Here is an 18,296-nt window from a genome sequence, read left to right as displayed (position 1 = left end):
AAGAGGGAGCGAGATGGTAGGTAGCAGTGATGAGACGAAGAGGTGCGAGCTGTGGTGTGGAGTAGAGGAGAGTGTGATGGTAGGATGGGATTTGAGTCTTTTAACTTCATTAGTTCCGCCTCAGTCTGGGGTCTGTAGATTATGTCTAATTAAGAAGCTTAACATGGCTTAAAAAGCACCACACAGAAAGCACAAGAGCCTTATCTGTCAACCTGCTCAAACGATTCTCCGCTTCTCCTTTCATTCCCGTGGCAGGCTAACATAAATTCCCTTTGCATGGCCTTTATGCTAGAGAGATTAGAGGCTCCGACATCGGTGCGAGCTGGATAGCTAGCAGCCGCAGCGATAGCAGCGTGGGCTGTGGAGAGAGAAGGCGAGAGCATGTGTGGCGAGCAGTGGGGAGGCAGATGCTTCCTTTCAGACGGCAGGGCGAGAGAGTCGATAAAGAAAGGTGGGGCTCACCAAACAGAAGTCCTCTTGAGTCCTGTCATTGTAATCAGTGTTGGCGCACCAGCCAGAATTAGGCTCATTATAAGTGCAACAAGACATCGTCAAATGGGTAGCAGTGTTACCCGTTGTCTAGTGCCACCTGGTTTAATGTAGGGCAGGTAACTCTAAAATTACTGGTGGCTTGTCAGAGATGCGTTTGGCCAAAAAGAAACAAACTTTTGTAAAGTAAGATGGCACCGGGGCTGGGGGGAGGTGCATGTTTTTTTTGGGATGTCGGGAGGAAGCCGGAGCACCCGGAGAGAACCCATCATCCATCATCCATTGTCCATAGACTCCAATTCAACTTAACTAATACAATACAAAGTCTATACATTTTTTCCACAAATTATTATGGTGTCATTCCCTAAAGTTACTCCTTCTTATTAGTTTTACTCGCTGATTGGTCTGCCCTTCAGAGAGACTGTGCCAATGCTATAATCACAACGAAAAAGCTGTGAACAACAATCTGGCAACGCCGGCTAATGTTAGGTGGGAGTACTACAATAGAAATCAAGTTAGTGCTATGCAAACATCTTATCGGGGAAAATCTAATGAATGTAAATAATTGTTAGCTGCAGCTCTAATAGTGATTTACATACTGATCATACCAAACGTCTGTAATGTGTATGCTAAACAGTATTGTTGCTTTAATCATAACCAAACATATCTTTATGCTGGGTTGGGTGATTGTAAATCTTGTTTTGTGAAACACCTCATCACAACAGCACAGCCATAAAAAAAAGAAAAAGAAAAATGCGTGTGTGTGTGTGTGCGTGTGCATGTGTGTGTGTGTGTGTGTGTGCGTGTGTGTGCGTGTGTGTGTGTGTGTGTGTGTGTGTGGCCTTTCCACCTCTCCCTGTACACCACCTGTTAATTATCGAGCCAGAGTATCGTCACAGCAACAGCAGCTTTGTGTGACATCAGACGTGCCTGGCTGCCATATGTTAGCGCAAAGCGGCAACGCTGGCAGTTTTATACAGTTGAGGAGGAGTTAGAAGGAGCCGGAACAAAACGCAGGAGGTCACTTTAAGTTTGGCTCCACAACCTCAGGCAAGAGTGCATTCACACGGTGAGCGACAGGTAGACAAAAACACTCCCTTCTCTTTCAATATATCTCCCTCCCCATAATCCTCCTTTATTTATTTTGTGGCGCAGGTATGTGAAACTCAAACCGTACGCATAAAACAATTCCCCTCTAATCCACAAACACCCCTATCCAAGTATTAAGGCAGGATGCGCAGTATAATCTCCTGTGGTTTCAGACTGTGTGAGGCAAGATGGCCGCTCTCAAAGCTGGTCCATCTTGTTAACATGCATAAACACACCAGGGGATAGAGAAAACCGTTCACACAGGGACTGCACTGATGTCATTGGGTAGCCTTAGAGGAAAACCCACGGAGCATCGCTTTCGGACACCAACTCATCTAATTCACTACAGGTGGGAGAACCGTAGGCAGAGAGAATCAGGTACAGGTGCACCGGCATGAGGTATTTAAATTACGAAAAGCAAGAGTAAGAGAAAAGAAACAGCAGGTGGAGGCCAACAGCTAGAGAGAACAGGAGAGCAAGGCGGCGATAAAAAGATAAAGTCAGAGCCTGACTGATGCAGTGAAGAGGAAGAGAGTGTGGGACTTGGAAGAGCGGGAGAGATGAAGAGAGAGCTGCTATCTGATAGAAGGGATTTGCCCTTCCCTGGAACAGTAATTTACTAAAGCCATTCTACAGAGGCCCATCAGTGGCGATCTGCTGGCAGATTAGACGACAAACCCTCATCCCTCGCTTTCCCCTCCAGCCAATCAGCGACAGGCAGCGAGCACAGGGCAGAGGATGAAGGGAGGACGGGGGGAGGGGGGGGGGCAAAATTTCCTGTCAGTCTGTTGAATTTAGGGAGGCCACATACACAAAGGTACTCGCACGCACGGAGAATACATACAGGAGACTGAATTGGAGCCAGAGCCGTTGCATTTTCCCACCCTCAGGATACAGCAGCTAACACTGTTTGGTTGCACGAGCTGGGGATTTGTCATTTATAATCAGTTTTCTCCTCTTGTTTCCCCTGCACTCGCTTTTCCTTTTTGCCTTGTGTATCCTGCCCCACGGGCCCTAACAGCATTCCTCTGTCGTATCAGGCCGGTCGCTCTCCCCCGCCAACCCCCTCTCTCTCTCTCTCTCTCTCTGCCTCCTCCCTAAACCCCTCTCCCTCTGTACATGCACTGCAGACGGGGGGGGGGGGGGGGGGGGCATCAAGTGCACCCCAGCTGTGCAAGCAGTGGGAACTGTTCACCATGGTGCATCACCAGGGAGCCCCAGGAGCAACACCCCCACACATTTGTAGTGGTCTCACAACCGCGGCACGAGCGGTGAGCACACCATGTTGAACATTATGGACCCTCTGAACAAGTCAATGACCCAGCGTGCACTGCAACAGCCTTTGCTTGACCAGTGGCAAACTCCCACACGTTGTAGCAAAAACAAGAGATGATGGATAAGAAACATAAAATAGAGCTGAATCACAATTTGACTTCAAATCTGTCAACCAGCCAAATGGTTCCAGAAGCTTATAGATGTATATAAACACACACACACACACACACACATGAATGCGCTCCTCTTGGCAATAGGGCCCTGGCCGTTGACATCCTGTGTCTCCCTCTTTAGCGCTGACGTGAAAAAAAAAAAACAAAGTAGAAGAACAGCGAGCTGTTCCTTCCCTCTCTTTGCCATCACTGCTTCCCGTCTTCCAGTTTGAAGCTGCTGCCCAACCTCACAGGAACCCTGAGGACCCCTGGATCCCCGAAGGAGAGAGCTGACATCACTCCTGTGAACTATGACCTCTGGAGAAGCAGGCAGAGGGAGAGGGAGAGGAAGAGAGGAAAAGGCGAGGCCTTAAATGGAAGCTCCGCTCTGTGGTCTAAAAGCTGCGAGTGGATACTGTCGGTTGCACAATTTCCTAGAACCTGATCCACTATGGTCAAGAGACCAGGGACAGAGACAGGATATATTTACATAGTTATGTAGTGAAACAAAAATGAAAATATAGTGGATGGGAGTCTCTGTAATGAGTGTGTTGAAACACAGTTGCTTAAGGACATTGTTCATGTGGAATATGTCGAGTTTTGGTTGAAGGGCAGGTTAAACTAGTCTTGTTTTCTCCTGCCAAGGAGCAGCCAGACAAGAAGTGCAATTAAAACAGCGTGACTCAAATGATCTGACGTGGTATGATATATGTCAACACCCAAACTGATGGATCTAACATGCCTTTGGATTCTCTTTTCCTCTTACAATTATTTTCTTCCCATTTTTTCATGAAGTCTTGCTATTCCAAATCACTGACTTTGACTCTTGATCTCTGTCACACACACACGCACGCACGCACGCACGCACGCACACACACACACACACACACACACACACACACACACACACACACACACACACACACACACACACACACACACACACACACACACACACTTCCGCTATACAAACACAGCAGGTGGTAGAAATAATGGAAGCATCAACATCCCTGTAATGAATTTTTCTGTCATTTCTGGTTGACTTTTCACAGGACACACAAAGGCAAAGATATTGCCATCTCTGACATCACAGTGTTTCTCAGAGCTAACACAATAACAATGGAGACCATTACATGGCCTAGACATGACCAGAATAATGCCTGGCTTTGTTTTAAGTAGTGTTTGAAAAACTGCTAGTTACATTAAGTATTTCGCTAAATCGGGGTCACGTTTGAAAGAAACGCTGTTGCTTTCTGTCACAAAGAGGGTTTTCGCCACGTGTATTGTTGGTGTATATTGAAACTCTAGGAATAAGAACCATCACGAGGAACGAGCCCTGATTACAATAAATATGCATTCAAGAAAGTGTAAGCTCGAGTCATGCTGAAACTATGCAGTTAGAGCAGAACTGGACTACAGTGGTGGTTGAAAGCAACAACAGTTGTGCTGTGAAAAGGTCTTCTTGTGTGTCATCAGTCCAACAGCATACCCCCATAACTGAGTAAAATGCTATGTGTATCTAGCAGATGCTGCTTCTATTGTCCGTTATTGTCTTGGGTCTTGTTTTTAATAGTTAGTGTTTCAAAATGGCCGTACAACTAATGTTACCTCATCTAAAATACATAAAATAGAAACATATTGCTATTAAGAAGCTCACAGAGGGTTTTCAGATTTCCACTTAACAGCTTCTTCAGCAACTTTGATCAGACATTTTTGATTGTCCTTATTAGCAGTCACAATGTTTGCAAACTTCATGGGTATTCTTGGAAAAAGCAGACATGACTTAAGGTTTGTTGGCTTGAAACTTACATTGCCATTAGCCCGACGATGAAGTTTTATTCGTATTCAGGCACATCCCTTCACTAATCAGTTCCATTCCTTTCCCAGGATCATCAATGTATCTTACATTTCACATCAGGAATGCAGCCAAACATTCCCCTATGATATGATCTAAGACCCAGACTGATTCTAATCACGGTACCATGATGTCTCTATGCTTGTTAAACATATTCCGTGATTCTCCAAAGACACTTTGGTGAATTGATGTCTTCTCAACGACCAGGTATCATCAACAACCGAGGACAAATTAAATTCTTACACAGCATTTACCACAATCACTGGAGGTTGAACACCCCACGAGTCATTAGTGATTAAGCACTTACTTTGCTTCGTGGAGTGACTGCATGACTGAAAACACATCAGCTGGCATGAATAAACTCTGACAGGTTTTTAGCACACACAGAAGTACCAGCAGCTTTAGACTGACACGAGGGGCAATTTCCATGTTGGTTGGGATCCACTTAGAACTGCGGTCAAGCTCAATAACGCAGAACAATATAATAATACCACACTAGTCTACTAACATAATAGGTTTCTGTCTGTCTGACTTGCTGCACTGGTTAATGTTGTTTTTTTATTCATAAAATTAAAAAAAATTACAAATTAAAATAAAACAGTCGAACTATACACTTTAACTTTCAATTTTAGAAATGACTATTTGTGAAACATATGTTTCATGAACAATGTACATTTTTACAGGTGCACTCCAACAATATTTACTTGAATGTTAAATCTTCTAGTCATGGGGACGCAGCGTGTGAAAAAGAGTTGTATAATAGTCCTCTGGCTCTGGTGGAGCGATGTCAAGTCTGAGAAAATGACTCATTTGGGCTTGGACACTACTGAGTTGTGTCATGAGGAACGCAGGATCCAGCTAAAAGCCAGAGGCTCTGTTGTCAAGGCTAAGTACCAAATTTCTATATTAATTAAAAAAAATGCCTTTTCATTCGGTACCAAATTTCATTACCCGGGCTGCATCCACTCCAACATATTTTTCATTTTAAAAACGCACGACTTCCGGTCTGTTTACGCAGGAGTAAATTTCACCGTAAGCAACAGCATCATTTACGGTGCTCAGCCTCTCCTCTGGCGGCCTGCCGACATGGACACAATCACTCAATTTCAACTGAGGTAAATAAATCTTACATTACAACACCGTATTTCATTCTTTACATACTAGGTTTGTCCTCGTGTCTGAGTAGCATACGATGCAGTAACTGAAGGCCTCTCTGTGCGCAGGCAGCAAGATAGCAATTCATGATTGTATGTTAGGTGTTTAAGTAATATTAGCAAATTGTAGCATGTAGCGATAGCTTCCATGAGGGCATTTAGAGGACATCTCCTAATTGTAGCTACAAAAAAATAACTTAGTCACCCCCTCTTAACTGCATGGAAACTAAAGATTTGTATCATAATGTGTAATGTAATGTTCTTTTTCTTAAAACAGATTTGATAAAATTTATATTGAAAAAAATGTGTCATTCAGGAAACGGTATTCAAGTTAAGATATTTTTAATAATACCCAGCTCTATCTGTTGCCATACATTTTACCATTCTTTTTTTTTTTTTAAATGTGTCTCTTGCTATTCTCCTCATTTTATGGAAATTAAGCACAGAGTAGCTGGAGCTCCTCTTTAATGGATGTGAATCATTTTCTCATTGCTTGAAAAGGTAAGTGAGACATTTTTGTACATTTCATTTTAAAAGTTCACATGCACTCCTGCAAATGGCAAAATTTAAATGCTAATTCAAAGTTAAATGCTGCCTCCCCCTCTTTTTGATATAGACCCCAGTTTTTCTTGTCTTTTGCACACAAACGCCAAAGTCTTTAGAATTGTTTCACAATCATTTGTTCAGTTGACGCACACCTCTCTCCATCTCCTTTTCTTTCTGACAAGTCACATGGATTTAAGCCACAACAGACCCGGCTCGTCCTGACCTGACAAACTGCATTCCCAGCAACCTTTTCCCTCATTGTGCAAAAAGTCTGCATTTTCTCTTCTCCTACGACTGTGACTAATGCAGTACGAGCCACAGTCTGGTGAGTCCTCTCTCTCCGAACAACCTTCCAATCAAAAACAACTCCTAGAAATGTTTACATTCTTCACCCTGACTTTTATCCTCACAGCTTAGAACATACATTGAAGTCAGCAGAGCAACAGATGAACAGGCAGGACTTATGCACACTCAGGTTTGTGGTTGGTGATGATTCAAAACCAACAATGATGTGTTTAAAGTATTATTAGAAACACATCAGCAAAAATAATGCAAAACTGTCTCCATCCAAAAAAACATTTAACTGTCTCCCTTTTGTGACTCATGGACAGTAACTTGAAAAGGTTAATCTTAGCAGACATAGCGTGACCTCAGCCACACTTAAAGTTTATTCACTGTAAAACCAACTGCACCACGACAAGTTTCCAAATCTTTAGGTAATTTGTGGCAAATTCACCGCAACTTCCTTCACTCTGTACACCACAGGTTGAGTCAGCTTACCCTAAATAATTGTGGTTTGTGAAATACATTTTCAAAATCCACACTTGCAAACAATGGGTGGGGAATGGAGACACATTTCTCCATGTCCTCATCAGGAATGTTACAAAATGGTGGATCCTCAGGAGCTGCTGCAGCACTGCAACAGGAAATGAACTCTGACATAAGAGCTATGGACCTTGGGGCCCCTACTGCATCCTGGGAAATTATGGCACTGAGAAGAGAAATGACCCATGTCACCCCCATGAAAACCCAACTCAGAGGAAAATCCATCTACAATCCTCTAAAATGGCACAGTGGATGTTTACAGTAGTGTGCAAGAGGTTTTGGGGACTAAAAATAAAAGTGTTTTCAGAAACAATGCTTTCAATTTATCAAATAACGTCATACAAACTTCAGTAAATACTATGAACCTAAATCCAATCAGTATTTGCCTTTAAAACGGAACCAATTCTCTGAGGTACACTGCTACAGTTTTTTCCAAGTACATGGCACGTAGGTTCTTCCAAGCATCTTGGACAACTTGCCACAGTTCCTCTGGATCCTCTGGTCTCAGAGACTTCAGTCTCTTCATGCCATCCCATACTGACTCCGTGATGTTGAGGTCAGGACTCGAGAAGCTCTACATTGTCTGTCTTAGGACTCCTTGCACTTCTTGTTGCTGAAACGAGTTCTTTGTGACCTGTGTCTGTGTGTTGTCGAGGTCATTGTCTCATTCTGCAGATTAAATTTGGGACCGATGGGGTGCCTCCCTGATGGTATTACGTAATAGATGCATCTAAAGTGTCTTAAACTTTTGCACAGTACTTGATAACATTTATAGCATCCTTATTGCTTCTAGATTCAAGCATTCCAGGTGATTCATTACATTACATTTAATTTAGCTGACGCTTTTATCCAAAGCGACTTACAACATACCGATGGTACACCATCGGGAGCAATTTAGGGTTCAGTGTCTTGCTCAAGGACACTTAGGCATGTGGGCAGGAGGAGCTGGGGAGGTGCATGTTTTTGGATGTCGGGAGGAAGCCGGAGCACCCGGAGAGAACCCACGCAAGCACAGGGAGAACATGCAAACTCCACACAGAAAGGCCCAGGACCGGATTCGAACCCAGAACCTTTTTGCTGTGAGGCGACAATGCTAACCACTGTGCCGCCCTGATTCATTGCAAAAGGTATTTATTTAACACAAATACATGTTCTGTTTGCCCAACAACAGTAATAATTTGAGTAACAAGGTAAAAACCCGGCCAACACAGTGACTGGCAGACCGGCAGGGAATCGTGATCTGTCTATCTTACATGCAGATGGACCGATCAGCACCACAATAAAGACAGCCAACAACAGGAAGAAAGAGGGAGGGGGTAGAGACAGGGAGAGCGCAAGCGGTAATAAGGATGACAATGCGTCCATCTTGACATAGTATCAGACAGTATTACTTGGCCCAGGTTCCTTTAGGTGTGCCTCCTCTATCATTAAAATCCATCATTTCCTTCGACGCCGCTGTTGGCCGCCACTCTCTGCTTTATGGTCGTTTTCCAAGCCGTGAGACAATAGTATGGACATCATTAGCTAAGTGGTGGCTGGATGACAAGCGGCGGTGCTGCGATCGATAACGGCAGGCCCCGCCATCCTCCAGCTGAGCAGTGCTTACTCATCAGCCCAGGGCTTGCATGAGCCCTAGCATGGGCCAGAAACTGGGACGAAGCCAGATAAGGGATGTGGAGGTGTCAGGGGCCCGCTGCCTGTGATAACAAATGGCCATGAACAGCCACCTTATCTTCTCACCTTAAAGAGGATATGATGTCTGCTGTCACAGCTGCCGAATGGCCAGAACCACTCTGACAGTTATGTTATGAGGGTGAGGAAGGGTCAGCCCCTGTTGCTCACATTGTGCGTGTACAGAGTAGTTCACATACATTTACAGGACATTTTGGTGCCCTTGTGTGTAAACAAAATATTTCCAATGTAGTTTGTTTTTTTTCAACATTTAAAAGTTGAGTTGCATCAAACACAAATGCTAATCACTAACAGGCAGGTAATGATTTGCGCGTGTTAAAATGCCAGAGGCAAGTTACAATTTAAGAATACATAATCACAACATTGTAAAAGTTGTTCCTAGTCCAAATATTAGGGCTTTGTTTGTTCATGTCTATGTGTGGGGGAGAGGACGTGTCAGCACATGTTCACTGGGGAGATGCCAGAGGCCACCACTGTGGTGGCCAGATGCCCCTGAAGTGGCATCTGAGGAAAACGTCTAGTGACAAGGTGGTGCCCTTCCTGTGTCCTTAACCACAGCTCACAGTAACATTGCACTGCTCACCAAGGACCAAAAAAAGAATGATGGAGGGAGCCATGGGAAGAGAAAGAAATATATTCAGTGACAATCTAAAAGGAAGAAAAAAAGCAGAACACAAGCGATCGATACAGTTTAGGAGAAGTTGGGAAAAGTAAGAAAACTTAAGGCCAAGGGAGAATGTGTCAGAGGCCTCTGGTTGTCTGGGTCTGCGGGCCCCTTTTCCCTTCTCTCTCCTCTCCACTTCTGTCCCTCTCCTTCTTATCTGATGCTCATTAGTTTGTGATTAAAGCTGCCAGCTTTAATTAGAATATGATTGAAGCAGAACAGCTCTCTGCCTCCCACTCTGCACCTCTCTCTCCTCCGTCAGAGTGCTGCAGGTGTATGAAGACACTTCCAATAAAGTACCAGAACTCCAGCGTGTAAGAGACATCACGAGAAATAGACAACCTGTCGGATAACACACCAACTGAACATCATGTTCCGGCAGTGTCGACATGCATTAACCATGAGCATTGAAAAACACATACCTAAAGCAGCTTTATTTTGACGGGGCACAAATCTAAAGAGAGTGACAGCATATAGAAGAGATTATATTTACGCATCAACACCATCTCAATTCCCGCCTCTGTACACAGTTTAATTGTTTGTACACTGCCAAATACTAAAATCATTTCTGTACCATGTTTCACTAGACACCTAATCATATTATGGCCAATCGTGTGTAAAAAAAAATGCGATGAAAAAGCAAATGGCTGAAGTTCGTCACACCCCCTACTGCTTTCAGTTACAATGTTTACTGAAGAGCTTGAGTGGAGGAGAGCTGGGTTTCTGCTCTGTGTTTTTAGTTGTAATATTACACCTGACAGACACGGTTTACAGCTAGTCTTCACAGATAAAACCACAACCTCAAAGTCTCTCAGGTACACAGGAGTTGCTGCTAAATCAGCCTATTTTCCCCTTCCCCAGGGGATTTAATCCCACTGATGTTGCCCTTGGACGTATAACTCCACCACTAAATAAAATGTACTACTTTCCCCTTCCACAGCGGTTAATCGGGAGAGAAAAGTTTGATCATACGCAATGCACTAAATCCAGCACTCCATCTGACTGTACCTTTAAAAAGAATAGATGAACATGGAGGGTTTATCAGCATTACTGTTTGACTGATGAGCTTCCTTCTGAAGTCACAAGTTGTAATCAGAGTACACACAATTACCGCTGCGCCCATCAAAGCCCCCTTTCCCACCGTCGGCAACGGTACTGGCTTTGCTCAATTCTTCTCATTTTCTTTGGTTTTCCATGGGGCAAAAGTTGTGAATAGTACCCGGTACTATTTTAGGTTCCAAGCGAACTGAGCTGATACTAAAAGGTGACTTGAAAACACTGCAGACCGCGGATTGATCAGAGAGAATCGACACAAACGCGGCCTCATTGCGTGTCTGACACCAGACTTCATGTAAAACCCACCGTTGTGAACTAGCCAAGCAGCTATAGCAGCCGCAAGTTTATTTTGCTCACTGAAGTCGCGTTTAAGATGACGTGGCTAAAGAGGCGAAGAATATGTGCCACCGACAGCACCTGCCGTGATTCAGACCAGCAAGCATGTGCAGAGAGTTTTAAGAAACAAGAGCATTTATGACAGACTATCATCTGCATAGAGGGAGCGTTTCAAATGGAACTGGCCCATTTATTCTAAACCAGATGGTTACAAAGCTTTTTTTTTTTTTTTTAATTATTATTTATTTGACCATTAAGCTGGCTTTGTACTCAGAGGCCCACACCTCTCTGATATCAGATATAGGAAATCTGTGTCAGAAATTGACAATCCAACATTCACACACACACACTTCATGAAGTGTGACGATTGGTCAGCTGTGCAGTGCTATGAAAGGAGCTACTGCTTCACTCTCTCTGGCTTCAAATTTTCCGTTATTTCTTCACTGGTTCGTTGTTACGTACGGACAAGTTTATATATATATATATATTGCCATTAATCCCATTACAATAGTAGTAATCAATGAACAAATAGACTCCATTGTTGCCCCTCTCCAACTCTTTCCCTCACCTTTGACCCCTCAGCTCTCTTATTCTCCACCCTATCAACTTCATCTGGCCTCCCATTTTCCCCTCCACACAACCGGGCATCGTAGGTGGACTTCCTACAGGAAACCCAGGGGCGCCACCAGGGGAGAATCTCCAGAGAGAAAGTCAAACAATGACACACAGGGATTTGTCCTCCTCACTCCAGCCCAATTTAGGCAATGAGGCATGGGGACTTACGGATGAGATGAGAGTAGGTCAGCACGACAGGTTAGGACAAAAATGAAAACCAAGTGTTGGGCTAGTGTGGGAAATGAGTGCGAGTGCGTGTCTGTATGTGTGTGCGTCCACAGACTACAAACATGCTCCGAGTTATCCTTTAATACTTGTGTAGGTGGATTTCAGTCTGCCTTTGTTTCTGAGGGTGACAGGTTTCCAGAGTTTACAGCCTTTCAATAAATCAAGTACAGTCAGCATAAACACTGACTCATCCAGAAACAATCAAGAGGCTATTATGCCCTTAACATGCATGACAAATCTCTCTTTTAAGGCAAGTTCTCTGCTTAGTCTTCAAAACCTTGGAGAACTTTGTGGGAACTGTATGTAGGTGGTACAAACTTTGTGTGTGCAATTACAGCCGCAGAAGTCTAACCTATTGAACTCTGGGCAGTGGCCTCATTTCATTGGCAGAGGCTCAATCATAACATCTTATCTACGGACATGCTGAGTCATGGAATTCAGCTGTGGCCAATAGCCAAGCAGCAGTTACTTATGGCTGTCATTGATTGGTTGATCCCTGAGCACAAAGCTGAAAGGGCACATACCAGGAACACAGCCTGAAGCAGAAACTGGCAGCAGTTAGCTTGCGCTTTACTTTACTCTCACATTTTTGAAGCTGCTTCCCCCCCCCCGCCCCCCAACTGACACCCTACTTTGTTGTGTCACTCGCTCACTTTTCCTCCCAGATCTCCCTTCATGTTGGCTCTCTGCAGCTCTTCAAAATTAGCATAGCCCATTACTCTTGTCCGCTCTGTTGTGTAACTGTATCTGGAATGGCAAAACAGGGCCGCTCACGTCCAGAGGTCACCATTCCTCTGTGGCTCACATCCTGGTCCTTCATCTCCATGGTCACCATCTTTTTTCTTTTTTTGCAGAGAAATATCAAGGCTAGTATCTCCACAGAGCCCTACGGTCACCATTAAAACCATTAGTCATATTCAAAGCCCTTACTTTCCACTAGGGTGAACCATTAATAATGCATTCGTATTGGAAAAGCAATACCATAATATGGTGGGATTGGGATATAGAGCAAAGCAAATGCAGTCTTTGTAACCGACTGATATAATTGAGAATCATTTTCAAAGCTCTTAAGATTAATCATTTGTACTTTAACCCGAACGCACAGGAATACCGGTGATACTTTTTGCTCCCTTAAAACATAAACTAGACGCGGCCAACTTTGCTGATTTAGGGTCAGTTCCCTCATGCATGAATCGGTCATTCAGGATACACAGTTAAACCAGCTCCAAAACAGAAAAGGGGGCACACTACAGAGGCCTTTATATCAGCCTGTCCCCATCTGCAAATCTGTAATGAGCAAGGGAGCTGAAACCGTGGGGAGAGAAGAGAACCTCAGTTCAACTGAGGCAGGCACACTTTCTAATGGAAATTCAGATACAATCATCCCAGAATGCACTTCTCCCTGCCTAATAATCAGCCACTAGAACAAGGCAGCCATTGAGAGGAGAGTGACTGTAATCTGGTCCACCAAACTCCAAAGCTGCCTGCTATAATTAGCTCCTTTCTCCATCAAACATAGACTTACACTGGCTCACAAGAAAACCTCTCCCGTAATACAAGAGAGACCAGACCGCGTGAACGACACATTTTCTGATGAGTGGGGAGATTTGACATATGCAGCATATGGAGGCAGCCCACTCTGACAGGTATGGGAGCTGTGAAATCTGCAAATGAGCAGGTGAGAGCTCACTGTTACATTCTGCAGCAGAAATACAAGCTTATGTCAACATGGAAATAATATGGTATGGGACAAGCGTTTTAACCGAGTCCACTATACTTTGTTCTTTATTAGAATAAACTGCCCCCAGTTAGGCTCACTGATTGAAGTCATGTTTCACTCTAAAGGGCCCAAGGAATTTCCAATTACCTTTCTCATTTGATTACTAATCCAGCGTTAAGAAATCAAGCGATCTGGTGACTTCGATGCGAAATAAGTACTCAATGACCCTCCACTGTTTCTGTTAAAAAGCATGCCAAACCCTGTTTCGATCCGTTCGCATAATACAGAGAGGACAGACTCTCACATCCAGTGTCCTCCTCAAAGGATGTATCCGCATCTCTGGCCTACATCCCGATGAGCGAAGCCTGGCCTTCCTCTAATGTCAGGAACACGTTCAAGCCCAGGGACTCACAACACGATCCGCAACCCGGAGGCAGACAGGCAGGGGTGAGTGGGTATGCTGGTAGCTAGCCGGCTGCCTGGGCAAATGGCACGGCTATTAGAGGAAGAAGAGGCTTCCTGGAGAGGTGTGACTGCACTGCAAAGGGCCCAATCAAGCCGAGAACAGAAGTGCTGACAGCTGCTAATGCATTACCTGAGAGTAAAGAGACTGTCCTCCAAAGGAAAGTGTGTGTGTTTACGTCCTGCTTAGCATGGTCTTTCAAATAAGGTGGAGTAAGATCAAGGAGAGAAAAACTAATCAAAAAGCACTCAGTCAAAGCACAGACAGCAAATGTGGGGTCAACTTATTTCCATGAGAAGGACGTGCAATCCACAACATCACAACATATATCCATTGTTAAATGACAAAATTTACGGTTTCAAAAATTCCTTTTTTATGAGGCTGTGACACAGCGGTGCAGACCAACGTCCTGTTTGCAGGCCATATCACAAACCTACGCATTCCCCCAGTTATCTCAATTCCCTGAAATCTTTCACAGTCAATATAAGATCAATATTTCAGAGGCATGTAGAAGGATCACTTTAAAATAAAAGCACTGAAAGTCCAGTGGAAGGACTCCAACCAAAAGGGAGTGGCTGCCAGGGCAATGACCACTTTGCAGTGTCAGTGAGATTACGCCGTGACACATCGGTGACTAGTTCTGACACAAAACTAGATTAATGGTACTGTTATCATTAGGTCAGCACATATGTACCTTATCTTCCGGCATAAACTGTTAAGACGTTGCCGCATTCAAGGAAAACATCCCCACCTGAGATGTCTTAACTGGTGGAAAATAACTAGGCATACACTTTACATGCTGTCGCAGCAGACTGGAGCCATTTCTGTGACAGGTACAGTGAAATAAAATGGGGAACTTGGCAGTTACCTCCCGCCAATGTTGACTGTGTCACCACAAAGCCCTGCATGTGCAGCTTTGCAAAGTTAGTGGGGCAATAAATAAAGAGGGAAAATAACTCCTCATGAAAAAAACAAGTATTGTGTTTAAGGTTTGATACAGTGTGGCCTCGATATGATGAGGTGTGTGGCTACTGGAACGCCGAACGTGCCACATAGCAGCACAGGTAGTCAGTCACACGACTTAAAATATCAAAAAAATTAAGAAAAAAAAAAAATCATTGCAAAAAAAATTTAAGCAGGAGATGATAATCAATTAACACAACATGCAGACCAGTGATCAATAGTCGAATACAAACACCCGATCCCCTCCATATCAATTTAAAGTCCTTCTTCTTCCTTAAACTCAAGACCTAGTGTTTAGTGTCTCCAGGCCTGACAAGACCAATGTATTCCAGGTGTTGTTGTACAAACAATTTTTTTTAAGCTTTGGACAAGATCCATTTTTTTATGATCCCCCCCCCCCCTCACCCCCCTTTCTCCTCTGTAAACTTCCCATGTAAATAAGCACAGGCTAACCCAGACCTGTCTACGACCAGCTTTGACTTCCACACACCCCATGCAACATCATCAGGAATGATCATTATTATTACTATTAAGCGCTTGAGATGAAGCCAGCCCTCGGGGGCTGGGGGGGGGGGGGGACTGGGGTTGACTCCCAGTTTCTTGTTATTCGCAGCACTTGAATGCAACCCAAGCCGCAAATGTTGGGAGAAGTAAAAGAGGTAAACGCCTTAAAATGTCTTTCAAACATTGTTCAGCTCTTTAAACTGCCCGTTCACATGTATTAGTGGGTGGAAATGAAGAGTATTAAGACCACGTACCATATCATCCCCGTGTCTCTCCAGCTCTTGTCCACTCCTTTCTTCCTCTGTGCTTCTCTGCGACCCACAGCCGGGAAAGACTTTAAAAACCAGACCAAAAAAAAAAAAAAAAAACACTCCCTACGAGCACTCACTGCGATTATTTTCCGCTTTTTTTGTTTTTGTTTCGGTAAACAGCCTGTCTGTCCGTTGCTTCCCACATTAAGTACTCGTTTTCATCAAGTTTTCAGACACGAGAATCGGAGCTGTTTCTCTTTCCCCGTCTGAGAGAAGAAGAAGAAGAAAAAAACCCCAAAAAACAAGTAAATTGTGGCGAGGAAAAGAACAAATTGTGGCTCAAACTCCGGTCTTTTTTCACCACTGCTGGAAACGTCTTGCGAGGAGAAAAGAAGGGGAGGCGTTGGAAAGCCCAGTTTCGGTGTGTTTTCCCTTCTTGCTTCACCACCACGTTGTTTTGACCAATTATTATTTCCTTTGTTGTGTCAAAAATAAAAGAGTCCGCAGGAAACGCGATCGCCAGCTCCGCCGTCATTTACCAAAGCGCTCGCTGCAGCGCACAACAGCTTCGCAAGCAAACCGTGGATTTTCCTTTCTCGTGTTAAGCCCCTGCGCTGGATAAATGTGTGACGTTGTGAATAAGTCTATTTTTTTTTTTTTCAGCTTCCCAATAATGGCGGACCTTCTCCCGAATCTAGCATCTCCCCTCCTATTCACACACACACACACACACACACACAGAGAGAGAGAGAGAGAGAGAGAGAGAGAGAGAGTCTCGCCCAGCGGTTCATGGACACAATTACAACACGCACACTGCTTATAACACCCAACACTACACATTCAATATGGGGACGACCAGATAAAAATCATTATCAAAGGTTTAAAAAAAAAAAAAAAAAAAAGAGCTGCCGTGAACGTTTCAACGATAATACACGAGACAGAAAAGAACAACAACAACAAAAAAATGTGTTTTTTTTTTTGGTTAACATGAATAAACAACAACAACGGAAATATCCGTGACAATTACATTTAAAAAAAAGACAAAACATAAGAAAACAAAAAAGTTAGAGGCCCACTGGTAATTTACTCAAATGGGATTAAGTCAAATTTAAAGGGAGTACTTTGCATGTGTATTTTCATTTTTTTGTGTGTGACTTTAAACGTATACTTTAACTAGTAGCCTCCATTTCAGAGGGAAAAGTTGCTGTTTGTTCCTTGTTGTTTAGTATTTGTTTTGTAACGTTAATTTAGCAGTTTTAGTTACTCTGTAACTGTACTCTGTGGTGGGATGCAACTAAGTAGGCCTACATTTAAACAAGTCCTGTACCTTAGTACAAATCAATGTACTTGTACTTTACTTGACCAGCCTATATCTATTTGATGCAACTTTCGTTCCACTTCCCCACATTTCACAGGTAAATATTGTATAGTTTACTCCACTACATATGTCTGACAGATTTAGTTACTCTTCAAATCTTTTTTTTTTTTTTTTTACCATTCATGTCCACTGAAAACCACATAACTCCAGATTTTGTCGTGGATACCGTACATTTCGCTGCTCGTGCATCTGTATGTCTTCTCGAGTAAAAGGAATGCCTCTTTAACTTGTAATGGACTCTCACACTAAGGTGTCACAATGTTTAAGGCGTTTCTTGTACACAAAAACAATATATTTTTTTGTTTTTCTTGGTGAATATGATGTTTGACAGGGATTTTCGGTTCACTTGTCTCAAAAGGCTGTGCAGTTGCTTATATTAGTGTTTGTTGCCTTATAATGATAAACTGCTGATCACAGTTTACTTGTCTTCACGTCATCATGATTGTAATCAGTTGACTTTATTTTGGTCTATTTGCCCTCTTGGCCCCGTGGCTCAGACAACACTTCCTTTCACAACTGATCCCCATTTCCCTGCACATTATTCATTCCCAAAGAGATTCTAAGATTGTTTTGCATTCAAGCACTCCGACCCAAAACCGCATTGAGCAGCACAGAGGGGAATTTTTCAATACCTTTCATGAGAAAAACAATCTCCTCAAGGTGAGTCCTAATATTATGTGTGCATGGAGACAACCATTTAGTAAAAGAGTAACTGTGGAGAGGTTTGTAACCTATATACTGTGATGATTTCAGCCCCTAGATAATAAAAACAAAAATATATATATAGATTATAAAGTAGCCAGTTCAGCATATTCCACACTGGGGAAATGTCTGAAGTATTGAACAATGTCTTGTACTAACAGCTCAAACAGATGTTCAGTGTCTTTCCCTAAACTTGTCTTGACCCTCTCCTGAAACTCACCCCGTTTCCTAAAACATGCAATTCCAACCTGGTAATCTGAACTCAGTGATATGAAAACAAATACTTAATGAGGCTGTTAAACTTAATTTAGGGGATATTAAAGACTGAAACCCTGTAAA

The 18,296-nt window shown here is 43.3% G+C and overlaps 1 protein-coding gene across 1 annotated transcript in view; it reads right to left on the bottom strand.

Moving 5' to 3' along the window:
• The window catches only part of arhgap35a (Rho GTPase activating protein 35a), a 59,393-nt gene extending 43,420 nt beyond the window's left edge, over nt 1-15,973 (bottom strand). Inside the window, exon 1 of the mRNA XM_069706418.1 lies at nt 15,881-15,973. The gene's annotated coding sequence lies outside the window, so the exon portion shown is untranslated. The remainder of the gene's footprint in view (nt 1-15,880) is intronic.
• Nucleotides 15,974-18,296: the final 2,323 nt, after the last annotated feature.

This window comes from Brachyistius frenatus, unplaced genomic scaffold (assembly GCF_029030835.1).
Source record: "Brachyistius frenatus isolate BFR_SWC_R1_liver_20210118 unplaced genomic scaffold, ASM2903083v1 Contig_62, whole genome shotgun sequence".
NCBI lineage: Eukaryota > Metazoa > Chordata > Actinopteri > Embiotocidae > Brachyistius > Brachyistius frenatus.
Note: the sequence above shows the minus strand (reverse complement) of the source record. Positions and strands in the feature narration are given on the sequence as shown.